We start from the raw sequence: 12,811 nt of genomic DNA, 5'->3' as shown, positions 1-12,811 counted from the left end.
GCCCTCTTAAGGACACGGTGGTGTCACTCACAGTTTAAGATGTCGCTATGTAAGAGCTGCACATTTTCACAGTCTTGACAGAGTACTAGTTGTACATTGAGGTTTGCGGTATCAAAGAATCACTTCAATAGAAGGAAAAGTATAATTTTAAGATTTCTAGAAACAAAAATGGCTTTTGTAAGGGTAAGCTTGTGTTTACCAAAGCTTTGGAATCCTTTAGAGAAAGGAAATTTAGGTGACTCAGGAAGAAGGTAATTCACTAGGCTGCCTTCCATTATTTCTTATAAATTCTCAGTTCAAATTCAGCCCTGGAGCAGGAGGCTGGATTAAATGACTTCCTGAGATGCCTTTACATTTATTTCCTGTTATGACTTTTCAAAACTTATGAGAAATGAAGGTAGAATGAAAGGAACGCTCCCCCCAGTCGTGGTTCTTCCAGATAGTCCCTGAAACGTCTTTTTCCATTGATCTATTAAGTCTCCAGTTGAAGAACTAGTGGAGTTGGTACAGGTAATGATTTAATTAAGAAACCACAATTGAATCCAAAATAATAATCACAGAAATAGCCTGAACTGAAAAAAAAAAAAAAATTATTATCACAACAATAAAAAATGGCATAGGCAGCCTATATAACCTATATTAGTTTATTTGCTAAACAATAATATGCAGCAACTTGCGCTATTTATGTGAAATGTGAATAAGCATGTTGAGTGATGTGCCCGGTACGGACATAATACCAATGTACCTACTAAAGAAATTAACTAAAGAAATTATCTTTTCTCCAAAAACATTTGAGGTTGCAGGAAGCAATGAGCCTAACCTGCAGACTTGACAGCAGCAGTGATTTCCCAACAGTGAGGATAATTAGGAACTGGAACAGACTGCTTAGAAAAAAAAGATATGAGATTGTTATCAGAGAGGAGGAGTATATGTGAGGAGGTACATACATATTTGAAGTTAAATTGGCACGGAAAGGTGGTCTAGACGAGTTCTTCAAGCTCATTTAGCAGTATTTCCTGTGATGGCAGCTCCGCCTCCCACTCATCCTTCCTTACCTCCAAACTATGATCTGTGAGGCTTCTTCATCTGGAAAACCTAACTGCAAAAGTTGCAGGAAAATCTGGTGTTACTGAAGTCTTCTGTTGGACCACAGACCATAAGCACAGAAAACATGGTCTCAGGCTCCCATGCAGCCTCCAGTGAGCCTCCAGTGGTTCTTCGTGTGAGCAAACAACAGCCAAGGTCAGATACAGTGGGTGTAAAAGGTTGCATGTGCCCTCTACATGCTTAACCTTTCTTGTGATTTATTTTCAAATGGTATTCAGTGTTTCTGCTGGGTCTGGCAGGCATAGGCAAGGACCCAGCCCTTGATGATGATGTTGGCTGTCTGCAGTGGAGTCTGTTCCTTTTTGCAAGAAGTCATCTATTCTGGGATGAACTTCCTATGACCCATTATAGAGTTGAGAAAGCAAACTCAGGGCCTGAATTACTTTGGGCTGACATAAAAGCTCTCTGTACCTTGATTTTACCACCTGTAAGTTAAGGCTGGAAGTTGTGGTGATCTGTCCTATCATTTTGAATTTTAGAAAGAGAAATGACTATGTAAGAGCTGATTCCTGCAATGCAGCAATGCCTTGAGCTCCCATACTATTACTTAAACATTGTCTGCTGTAGTCCGTAGAGCATATTCAGCCCATGGACCAACACTACCTCCCAGCAAACTGAGAGCACGTTCCCCTGATTGCCTGTTTTTCAGCAGAGATAGTGAAATATGCTCCAGCAAGGCTGCTATGGTAGCAGAAAGGAAAAGGCATGGGCCGTGACATCTTCCTATTCAGCTGTCCATTATGCCAGCAGCAGCTTTGAGAGGATTGTAGATCAAAGAACTCTAGTCCCAAGGTCTGCTACCTACAGGGACATGAGTTCTTTTCTGTTCTGTTATGACATCTTTAGGTGTAGCACATGAGAATAGGTATCCTAACTTCAAAAAGTTGGATCACTTTGAAGGCCAAGAGGACCAGAAAGATGAACCACTAATGGCAGCAGAAATGGCATTACCTATATGGTATTCCAGGCTGGAAGGGAGGCAAACTAAGAGAGATACACATCCTCAGGAAAGGAACAGACTATTCTATGGAAAAATGAAGGTGTAGACTCAAATTGTAACTTCAGTGTATGAGAGTAGACCAATTCAGACAGCAAGCCAAGAACACTGAGAAAAAACTAATTTTACAGGATGATAGCTAGCAACACAAAAATACCCTTTTCATGCTAAACAGTTAAAGCCAAATTGAATACATACTGTATTAAATCTCTGCAGAAATAATGAATGCTGTCTCAAATTTCAGCTATATCGTAGCAAAACTGGAGCAAATCTTTTGTTCCCAAAATCAAACCTGCTTTAATTACTTTACTGAAAGCATCTATTTGGAAAACCCTTTTAAAAGTGGTATATGACAACGTAAAATGCATTTGGCCACCATGTCAAGAGTGGACCCAAGCATCCCAGATGGCTTCACACAGCAGAATTTTCTCCCCGCCAATTGAAAGCAAAACACTTCATTCATGAGGTTCAAGGGAAGGAAATAAAATTTATACAGGGTTGTGTTTAAAACAGGCAGTACATCTCTGAGGGAGAAAAGTACAACTGAACTCAGCTGAGCTCCACAGTGTGGGAAACCAAAGACAACCTGAGGAAGAGCTGCTGCTGTCTGCATGTATGTGGAATCTATATCTGCTTTGGGGCTCCACCTGGGTACTGAGGAAATCCCCAGGCAAGGTCTGGCTGTGGTTAAGCTTTGACCATGCCCTCCTGTGTTTTCTGGTTGTGGGACTCCCTGAAATGCTCTTTCCTTAGCAGCAGTAGTGATTCTTTTGAGGGTTAGACTAGCCAAGCTCTGCATAATAGCTGTGAGGGGTGTAAGTGCAGAAAGGCAGCAGAAATGGAGAACGGGATTGTTCATTCAAGACATCCAGCCTTTGCATTCTACAGAACCTGATCTCATACAAGAGCCAGGAACTGCTCTGTGGGAGGCAGTTTTAGGCTGGAGGAGACACACCAATGGTTCAAAGTCTTCCTACCTCTCCCCAGTAGCAAGTATAGACCAGGGACAGGGAAGATGCAGACGGAGCTTTTTTCTCCTTGCAATCCTATACCCGAAGCATGGCTATGAGGTAAGGGAAATAAGGCCATTTTACTTCACAGTGCGGGGGGTGAATCTGGGCCCACAACCTTAAGATCACAGGAGTTCAAAGGTGAGGGGTACAGCTTGTCCAGACCCCAGGGTTTAATCATAGTGTGCCAGTTGATGAAGGTATGAGGAATGAAAGAGCAGTGGCCAACATTTCCTAAGCAATTCTTGTTATGTTCCCTCAGGGTTTTCAAAGCACACACGCTTCCTGTGGCTGTGATGGGTCGGGGGGAGACGTCAGGCAGGGAGTCCCCTCTGCCCAAGCACCTTCCCAAAGGAGGTGGCTCTCATGCTGCACTGGAGCTGAACCCGAGGACGGTGGTTGCCTGGAAGCCCTGAGCAGTTCCAGATGCGGCACCGCAGGACAGCGGGGGGCCGGCACACAGGCTGCGGCTTCTGGCATTTGGCAAAACCCAGGAGGGTGAAGCTGGCCTAACTGCACGTAAATGTTTTCTCACGCTGTAGCAAACCTTGCTAATGAGCAGCCCGGCTTCCCTTGGCTTTCACCAGGGTAATTCTCTGATATGTATTTTAGGTCTCACTCTATTCTTAATCCATGTGTTGTGAATATCAGCGAGTTGTGCCTTATTGCTGTTAGCTCTGAAGAGCTCTGTTGCTCTCTGTGGTAGGCCAGCCATCACAGTGGTGACCAGAGTCAGCACCCTGCAGTGTGGTTTGGTCCTACCTGGCTTTCTGACACAGCATTAGCTTGAGTCCCAGGAAATGTGCTGCCTCTCCAAGGTCAAGGTGATCTTGCTTCAATAGGCTCCAAGTGGTCAGTTAGGAGGGCAGGTGAGTCAGTGACCCATTCCCAACAGAGATTCTTCCAGAAATGCAAGTGATGAATGCCTCATTGCTGCCAAAAATGTTTCCAGCTTTACCTCTGAATATCTGAGCTTCTCCTTGTACCACAGCTCTACCTCCCATCGACTGCAGACGAGGCTTTTACACAAGCTGCTGGTGCAGCAGTAAGTGCATGTGTCCATGCCGTACGCAGTGCAGTATTTGTGCACCGTTACGCATTGTAGTGGCTGCACAGTCCCGCACTGGGGTAATGTGCTACCTCAGGCAGAGGTCAATACTCACGTCTGACCCTGATCTTTCTTCATGGCAGTCTTTGACCGATATTTTAGCGGGTCCGACTGGCTCCAGTGTGTAAAAGAGCTTAACAAGCAGGTTCCTGTTTGTAGTTGTGCCATTTGCTGCATATGCATAATCTGAGTTTCTAAGCTTTCCATGCAATATTTTTTTTGAAAAATCAACTGCCTGGATGATCGCTTGAGCTCTGCTCACAGCTCCTCAAGTTCACGTCAGGTATGGCTGTAAGCAGTAGCTGCAGAATTTATAAACAGAGCAAATTCATCACCGAATGCGTAATGAGCCAGGCCTTGGAAATGCAGGACACCAGTTTCTTTCTTCAGCATCCTGTCTGGTCTGCATCTGACATGTTCAAGCTAAATAGACACCATCATGAGCATTCACACTCTGGGCAGCAGCGGGAAAAAGCAACAAAGTGGCATTTCACAGCCTGAGCTGCCGCTATTGTTCTACGCAAGATCTATAAATTAAATAAGGTCTCAAAGCCTCTCAGTAAATAAAGGCTTCTAAATAAATGCAGTTAATAAAAGAGGGTCTCGGAAATGAGCAAATTTAGCTTTCTGTGAGAGTCCTACTGTATATTGGCCATGAAAAATATCTTTGTCTCAGTCCTTGCTGGTTTACAGATTGATCTCTGTGCCAAAGAGTATGTGAGATGTTCTATTTTGGGAAATCTATAGGGTAGGTTAATTTAGGTAAATCAGGGAATCCTCTTGAGATTTCAGAGAAAGCAAATCTGGAGGGGCTTACAGACTAAAAGCATTGGCCTGTGCTATTTTTCTGAAACAATTTCAGCTGTGGCTAGACTTGAGAAAATTTAAATGAGGTCTGTAGTTGGGATGAGTCCAGGATGACAAGTTTTGGCTCCTCCAGCGCGGTACGGCGGGAAGAGGTGGGAAAGGTGTTGATAAACAGAAATGAACAGAAATGAAAAGTCTGCCACAGCTGGCTGACATTTAAAAGCTGTGAGCCACACTTTTTTTACTTCAAACTCCCAGCGATGAGGAGTTTTGAGGGCCAGATTCTCATGCCAGCCATACCAAACTGAATGGGGAGTAACTCCCAGACTACTCCTCGTTTACACCAAGAGACAGATGTGAATCTGGATCTAAAAGGAAAGCTATACAGGCCTCACGCTGGGTAATGATGCAATATATCAGAGCTGGAAATCAGGCCCCAGGCATTGCAGCAAGGACTAGAAGCACCCCGCTCACACGTACTGCCCGCACGTGTTCAGGCTCTGCTGATTTCACTCTACATCACCTAAAATGTTTTACATTTATTAATTTCAGCATTTTCCTCAAAGTAATTCCTTAGCTCCCCTTCTGTGGGGGCAGATGGTCATGGAGGTCTCGTGTTTGGTGGTTATAGCCATGTGGCAAGGGAGGGATGCCTCCAAGCTCTCTGTCACCCCACTCCCACCCGCTGGGTTGAACTTCTTGAGTCTGTATAAAGGGAAGATGAAGCCATGAGGACCTGGCAAAGGAATCATTGAATTGCAGCTGTGGGAACACATCCTCTTGGATTTATAAACAGCAGCACAAATCTCCTGACTGCCACCAGGAATAACTGTGGCTTCATTTGAGTTTGTTTCCTTGCGTGTTGAGGAAATCCTCCTTCCTTGCCCCTTTTCCCATTTACACTAGCCTGGGCTGCACACCCACTGCCTCTCCTGTGCTGAGCTGGCTCTGCAGCCTCTGTGCGTGGGAACAGATTTGTGAACTGTCTGGAAATAAACAGGCAAGCTATCCTACCCACACAAGCAAATCTGACACTATACGCCACACATTGCATTCCTTTGGTCTGGAAGTCCTCATTTATTCCTTCATAATTTTATTGCATGCATTTATTTTTTTCAACTAAAGCAGTCTATTGCTTCTCCCCATAGGACCATTAGGTATGTGACATTTCCACCAAAACAATAATGTCTTCTAATGGTGCCAGTGAAATCCTGGAGGTTGGATTTAAAATGAGAAAAAAGAGATGTGAGCAACTAATAAGTTATTTCTCCAGCCCCAGAAAACTAAACTAACCTCTCAAAGACAAAAGCTTGCAAACCAACTTTTGAACTTCTTTATATGTACTCCTTGAAATACTTCTAAATGAATATATCTATATTCGTTACTGTATTTTATGAACTATTGTACCCTGCTTCACACTCAAAATAAGCTGATGCACCAGTCTAAGAGGAATGAACTGAAAGGCCTTGTTTTCTGCATGTGTGGGAATGTGTCATGCAAATATAGTTTCCCCTTTGTGGATTGCTCATTTACCTAGGGGTCATTCTCACAGGAAAACCCATGATCTTTCCTAATGTCCTAATGGCTCTCTTTGTGACATTATGGACTTAAGGGGAAAAGCCCAGACACAATAACTGCTCTGTGTGTGACTATAGCCAAATGGCCAAAATAGTACAAAATAAAACTAACAATGTAAGTAGCTGGTTTTCCAGAGCTAGAAGGTTTAAAAGTCATAGCCTACCTTATTTCCTAAGTATGATTATTATGGCAGCAGCTAAAGACTTGAGCAGTGCTGGAGTCTCCTCTTTATAGCTCCTGTGAAGAGCAGAAATAAGCCTGTATCACTTACAAGTGAGGAATGCCACTGATTTGTTTCTGCTTGTCTGTTGGGCCAGGAAGGCATAAGCTTTTCTGACCACCTTTTAGACCTTAAAGACTTGATTTGGTTGCCAGACTGTAGATGTCTGGAGTCATATGAAATGCCCTGTTGTGCAGAGCTGGAAGATACAGCAACAGCTACAGGGCATTCAGACCATCCTGGAGCAGGGGATGGGGTCAGCAGTTCACCCCGGGGCATCTCAGGCGCAGGCAGTTGAATCCCATGGATTCTCTCATTCCCCGGAAGGCAGTTTCATGAAGTTAGGCTTATAAAGATTTAGCTCATATTGACGATACCAAGCAGAACATATTCCAGCCAGCTAAAGTTCAAAAAAAAAAAAAAAAAAAAATCATACTTGTACAATTATACCTATGTTCTAGGATCACCTCATCTGATATACCAGGCACAGAGCTCCCATGCAATTGTATGAAGCCCCTAAATTTGTGTTTAGCTAAGAGATGTCCACCGGGTACCAGATATCATCTTAAGACCTGACGTGTTGGAAGAGCTACCACTTCCTCTGCTAATTTGCTCCAGTAGCTAATCATGCTCACTGTTCAAAACAAAACAAAACTAAACAAACCCCCCAAAACCCAAAACCAAACCCGAAAACCCCCACAACTCATTTGAATCTCATTTACCTATTATCTAAAATAAGGTCATGCCTCTGGCTTGTCTGGTGAAGAAGCTGAAAATTGCTTCAATTATCCTTGCTTATCTGAGCGTAATCACTAAAGTATCAGATAAGTGGAGCTGCAAGGTAGTGCTTTTGGCACTAAGCCTGCAAATGAATGATGTTTTTCCTCAGTCCAGGGTAGAATCTTTGCTTTTCACTTATTTACGGCTAAGTCAGCAGTGTTTTGTTTCATTCATTCACCTTGATATAGAAGGAAACAGAGAAAAAGTGTCAGTACACAAGGGAGGCAGAAGTGACAGGGATATTGTGTATTCATTAAAATTTATAGGTGCACATCTCAGATGGTCTGATTTACTGTCTCCAAAGAATTATGCTGCATAGAAATATGTCATGCAGCCTAGGGGTGTGTGAGATTTCAAACCTGTTATGTGTAAAAATGTCCTGGATTAATGCCATGTCAAAAGAAAAAAAGAAGCCCGACAGTAAAAAAACACCTTAATAAGATATTGGCTGGAATTCAGATGTGAATCCCCGAATATCTATATTGATGTTATTTCTCTTTTGCTTCCAGTTCATCCAGCAAATATACTTTACTAGTGAAGACTTATTCTGGACCCCTCCATTCTAACCAGGAAGGAAACTTCTCTTTGCTGTGCTGAGTCCCCTCGAGAGGGGTCATGCTTTTATCCTCACCACACATCTTTGAGGTTGGCAAACAACGTTATCTCAAGTCAGCTAACAGCAGAGTCGGGGCACAGAAAGGTTGGAGGGTCAGTCCTCCCGTCCGTGGGAAGCCTGGGCAGGAACATGAGCAGGGACCACACGCCCCGCACGTGGATCTGATGCCACCACTGCCCCCTCCTGCCCTTTGCTGCAGCTCCTCCAGCCAGCCCCTCGGAGGGGAAAATGTACATATTGAAGGATCATAGAATCACAGAATCATTTATGTTGGAAAAGACCTTTAGGATCATTGAGTCCGACCGTAAACCTAGATCTACTACATTTTTCATTATTAAAATATAAAAAAGTTGCTATCTGCTTGTTAAAGATCTGGGATCTCCTAGATTCCTCTTGCAGGTTATAATTCATAGCTCCCTGACAAAGTAGATGCATTTTTATCTGATTTTTTATAATTTACTCACAGTCATTTTAGATTAATAAGCCTGTGCTCAAAAAACAAACCTCCAGCCCTAAAGACAAATCATCAAGCAGGAAAACAGCCTGCCAGTGACTCAGTAACATTTCTTTTGCATTTGTTGTGGAGTTTAATTAATTGCATGCAACTTGGATTTGTGCGTCCACCACGCTGGATTTTACCTACCCTTAGCCTCAGCTGAGCGGGTCGTACTAAACCTGGCTCAGATGAAGCTCTCCTTCCTTCCCCAGCCGCCCTGCTCCCCGCTCTGGGGCCCCAGGGGCTTCACTGCCCACTATTTTTGTGGTGTTATAGGTGGAAACAAAAACATCTCAAAGGAGACAGAGCGGAAAGAAAAGTCCCCGGTAAAGCCCCAATGCAGGCAGGCTGGAGTGGCTGCAGGACTGTGCGTGGAGAGAGGGAGGGCTGACGCCTCGGGAGCTTTTCTATCAGCATCCCGCCACATATTAGCTTTCCACACAGTCCAGCCTTCGTACAAAAGAGTTAATCACACACTCATCATCCTGAAAAAGATCAACACAAACAACTCACGCTTATACACTGCCGGGGTTGTGCTAACATACATTTCCAGGCTGGGCTCCCCAGGGTTGGATCCAGCTGTGCTAATCTGCTTCTATCCGATGCAGCCAGAAGTAAGTTAATCTTTTCTGTCAGTCTTGCTTTTAAAGGCAGTGCAAAAGAAAAGCAAGAAAAGCTCTGAGACAAGAGCTAAACAGCTTTTAAAGGAGCTAAATGGAGCCCATTTTGTATGATTGCTAATTTTGAACTTTTGAAGTTCAGCTCGCTGTGCTCACGGTAAGGGAGGCAGAAGGCAGCGCTGCCGTGCAAGGCTGTGGGGTCCTGGGGACAGACCAGGCAGAAAGGCAGCAATTGAGTCTGCGGAAAGAAATAGTGTAAATATTTTGGCTGCCACAGTAAAGACCATTTAATGGAAGTTAAGGGCAACAAAGAGTTTGGGAGGTGGCTCAGGTGGCTGTGGGATGTTTTCATAGACCCTCAAAGGAAGCAAGACAGGACATATTTGACATAAGAGTCCCAACTACTTGAAGTAGCCATGCACATGTGGAAAAACATATCTAGATCCCTCTGTTTCCATGAGAAGCAAAGCACCGTTCCCTCTTTTCACATTAAATGAAGAAGATGGGAGCTGGCAGACAAGAGGATGGGGCGAGATGCCACTGAAACTTCCCTTCCAGTGAGAGCTGGTGCAGGGCTCCTATGTCACAATGTCCCACAGCTTAAACTGAAGGTGTGACGTGATCCCTATACATACTCCAAGGAAAATAAAAAGAGCACTCTTGCAAAAGAAAACTTCCCACAGGCAAGCTATAGCCACAACCCCTTCAAAGCTGAGAGCAGTAAAGCTGCCTGCTCAGTCTGTACACTCTCTGTCCCAGTGCAAAGTGATAAAATGTTAATTTGCACAACGTGTGATTATTTCTACAAACCATTACAAAATGGAGCTTGCAAAAAGGGAATGTTTTTCAAAAAATATTAATGGAAAAAGCTTTTTTCTTTATTTTCCCCATCAAAAATTTCTCTCTGTGTATTCCTCTACCCTCTGGTTTGTTCTGTTAAGAACAGGGATGGCTGCATGAAGCTGAATATTATTTCTGTGCCAAAATCCATGAGTAGTCCATGTACTACTTAAACCTGACATAGTGGCACAGAATACAAGTCACCTTGTTCAGACAATTGGTTAGAGAGATTTTCATCCTCCTTTCTCCCACTTGCAGACTAAGGCAAGGATCCCTTAAAGAGTGCATGAAAAATCATTTTAAGAAACATCTTCCATTACTCAGGGAAGAGTAGATGTATTTCAAACCAATTCATGTCAGTCTTGACTCTTTTGGTGATGCTGTGCACCCAGAAAAGCCCCACTGGAACCATTTTCCCTGGGTGACAGCAGTGCTTTCTCTGCCCCACAAGTGCGCAATGAAATTGTAGGATCTTGCATGACTTTGCTTGTTCTGAACACATAACCCAGTGTTTGGTGTCTCCTAGGCTGGTGCTCAGGTAAGCACCATCTTAGTGAGAGCTCTGAAACGAGACAGTCTTTGAACCCTTGAATTCTGCCTATGTCTTGGGTGTTTCAGATCTTTGGAAATGACTCAGCTTAAGAAGAAAGCACACCACGTCCTCCAAGGTTGCTCTGTGAAGAGCATTGCTAAAAAGACATGCTCCAAGCTGAACAGAAGAGCCTGTCCTGCTCCTCCATGCAGGGCTGGGCTCTACCTCCCGTGCAACAGCTGTGGCTGAAGGCGCGTGGGGCTGCAGCTCAGCCCACGCACAAGTGAGCATGATGCAGGCAGGAGAACAAAAAGTGTTGGCTTTCTCAAGGATTTTGGCGTTTGACTGGGGAAGGATTGGAGAAAGCACAAGTATCTCGACATTAGAGGAGATGTATTTAAGACAGCATGTAATGAGTAGCTAATTTTGATTGAGACTCCCTGAGTTGGGAGAGTATTTCTAAAAAGCATGTTTGGCAAGAGCCTGCAAGCTAAATCCTATTGTAAGCAGAGGGAAAGAGTGACAAAGGGCAAGTTAGTTAGATAGTAAAGAGAAGCTTTGAGACTTTTAAGAAATATAAACAAATGGGAAACAAGAAGTACTGGGCGATCTATTGAAAACAAGCCAAAGGAAGGTAAAAAAGATTTTCTAGTTGGAGTAGCAAAAAGAAATACTGAACATTGAATTTTAGTGAACATTTCAACCAGCTGTAACAGAATCCTCAAAAAATATTTGATGTTGACCAAGGAGGGAAGAGAAAATACATTCAGATGTAAAAAGGAAAAAGAGAAGACAGTTGAGGACTGAGCAATGGGAGAAGGAAAGGAGATGTATTAAATCTTTTGACTTATTTACTTACAGGAGAGCTGCTTAAGACATTGGTTGACATTGGCAAGCAGTAGTAAAGGAAGCAGGAGGGAGAATGGAGAATAAAAGGTCTAAGTCAGGTTCAGCAGGCAAGGCTGCCTATCCAGATTCACGTTTCTTATCAATTAAAAGCTTAATTTCATGAGCATTTGTTTCCTTAGCAGGACCAATTTAAGCAACCAGGATCCCTGGCCATACACATCTCTACCTGCATTGCATTACTGTCTCTGCTGTCCCCTTGAGATGGAGCAGCTCCCATAAGGGACCTACTGAGGCTGGGAAAGAGCTGAATGAGAGAGAAACAACAATGATCTATAAGATAGGTAGTGATACAAGAAAGATAAATAGGGTGAATAGCTGTTCTTTTCTTCTTCCCGTATAAAAACCAAAGGACATGAAATTAAACTAGTGAGTACTACTTCCAAAGCAAACAAAAAGCACTTTATTGACTGCATAGTACATAATTACGATATGGCCCAAAGCACGGTAGAGTTGCAAATATTTCCATTAATAAAAATAAATAAAATTCAGGAGCATAAATGAAAGAAAAATCCACCAGGGATTATTAAATATAAAAGCATTAACTTTGACTCAAGATATCCCTGAGTCAGAAGGCACAGGAGGCTGGGAAAGCATTCCTAGGAAGCATTCCTGCGTGCTTGCCCTGTTCTTACATCCTTCCTTGGATAACATCTGCTGTGTCTGCTCTGCTGCTGGGGGCAGGACACCAGACCAAATGGACCTGTGCTCTGATCCAGTACAGATGTTCTTGTATTCGTAAGTTTGTGCGCTACACTGTGAACTAACTGGGGAATTGATCTGGGTAAAAAATCAGCCAGTGGGTTTTGTTTTTTTGTTTTTTAACCCTGATCAGTTCCCTGACCTGGTTCACTGAGTGGCCAAATAAACAGCTAGACAGGCTCTGCTAAGGGAGTAATGGGAAAAAAGGATGAGCAGCCAGGCATTGTTGATGGGATGGAGGGCAGGGGGAAACAGAAAGGTTGACTAAGCCATTTTTGTCACTGAAAGAAATTCTTGTGAGGCCAAAAATACTGATGGAGAGCTGGTGTGAGTCAGAACCCGAATCATTTCTGTGTGGATGGTGCGTGGTCAATAAAGACTACATGTCTCCCAGTGTTATTTTAATGGTTGCACAGGAAAGTTGAGAGAATAAGATCTTCCCTTACATTCCTGGAAGGACTATCTGAGGTGATAAGCTCAGCCCTTCCTCCT

The 12,811-nt window shown here is 43.5% G+C and overlaps 1 long non-coding RNA gene across 5 annotated transcripts in view; it reads right to left on the bottom strand.

Annotated features, from left to right (window-relative positions):
• Window positions 1-573: 573 nt before the first annotated feature.
• The window catches only part of LOC142600311 (uncharacterized), a 13,442-nt gene continuing 1,204 nt past the window's right edge, over window positions 574-12,811 (bottom strand). For 2 of the 5 annotated variants that reach the window (XR_012833720.1, XR_012833719.1), the window contains 4 exons: window positions 9,496-9,577; window positions 7,550-7,785; window positions 6,771-7,227; window positions 574-4,631 (listed from right to left, as the gene is read on the bottom strand). This is a non-coding gene — a long non-coding RNA (uncharacterized LOC142600311). Of the gene's footprint in view, window positions 4,677-6,770; window positions 7,228-7,549; window positions 7,786-8,866; window positions 9,205-9,495; window positions 9,578-12,811 lie in introns of all 5 variants that reach the window. The other 3 variants (XR_012833723.1, XR_012833722.1, XR_012833721.1) reach the window with 3 other exon arrangements.

This window comes from Balearica regulorum, chromosome 2 (genome assembly GCF_011004875.1).
Source record: "Balearica regulorum gibbericeps isolate bBalReg1 chromosome 2, bBalReg1.pri, whole genome shotgun sequence".
Classification (NCBI taxonomy): Eukaryota; Metazoa; Chordata; class Aves; order Gruiformes; family Gruidae; genus Balearica; species Balearica regulorum.
Note: the sequence above shows the minus strand (reverse complement) of the source record. Positions and strands in the feature narration are given on the sequence as shown.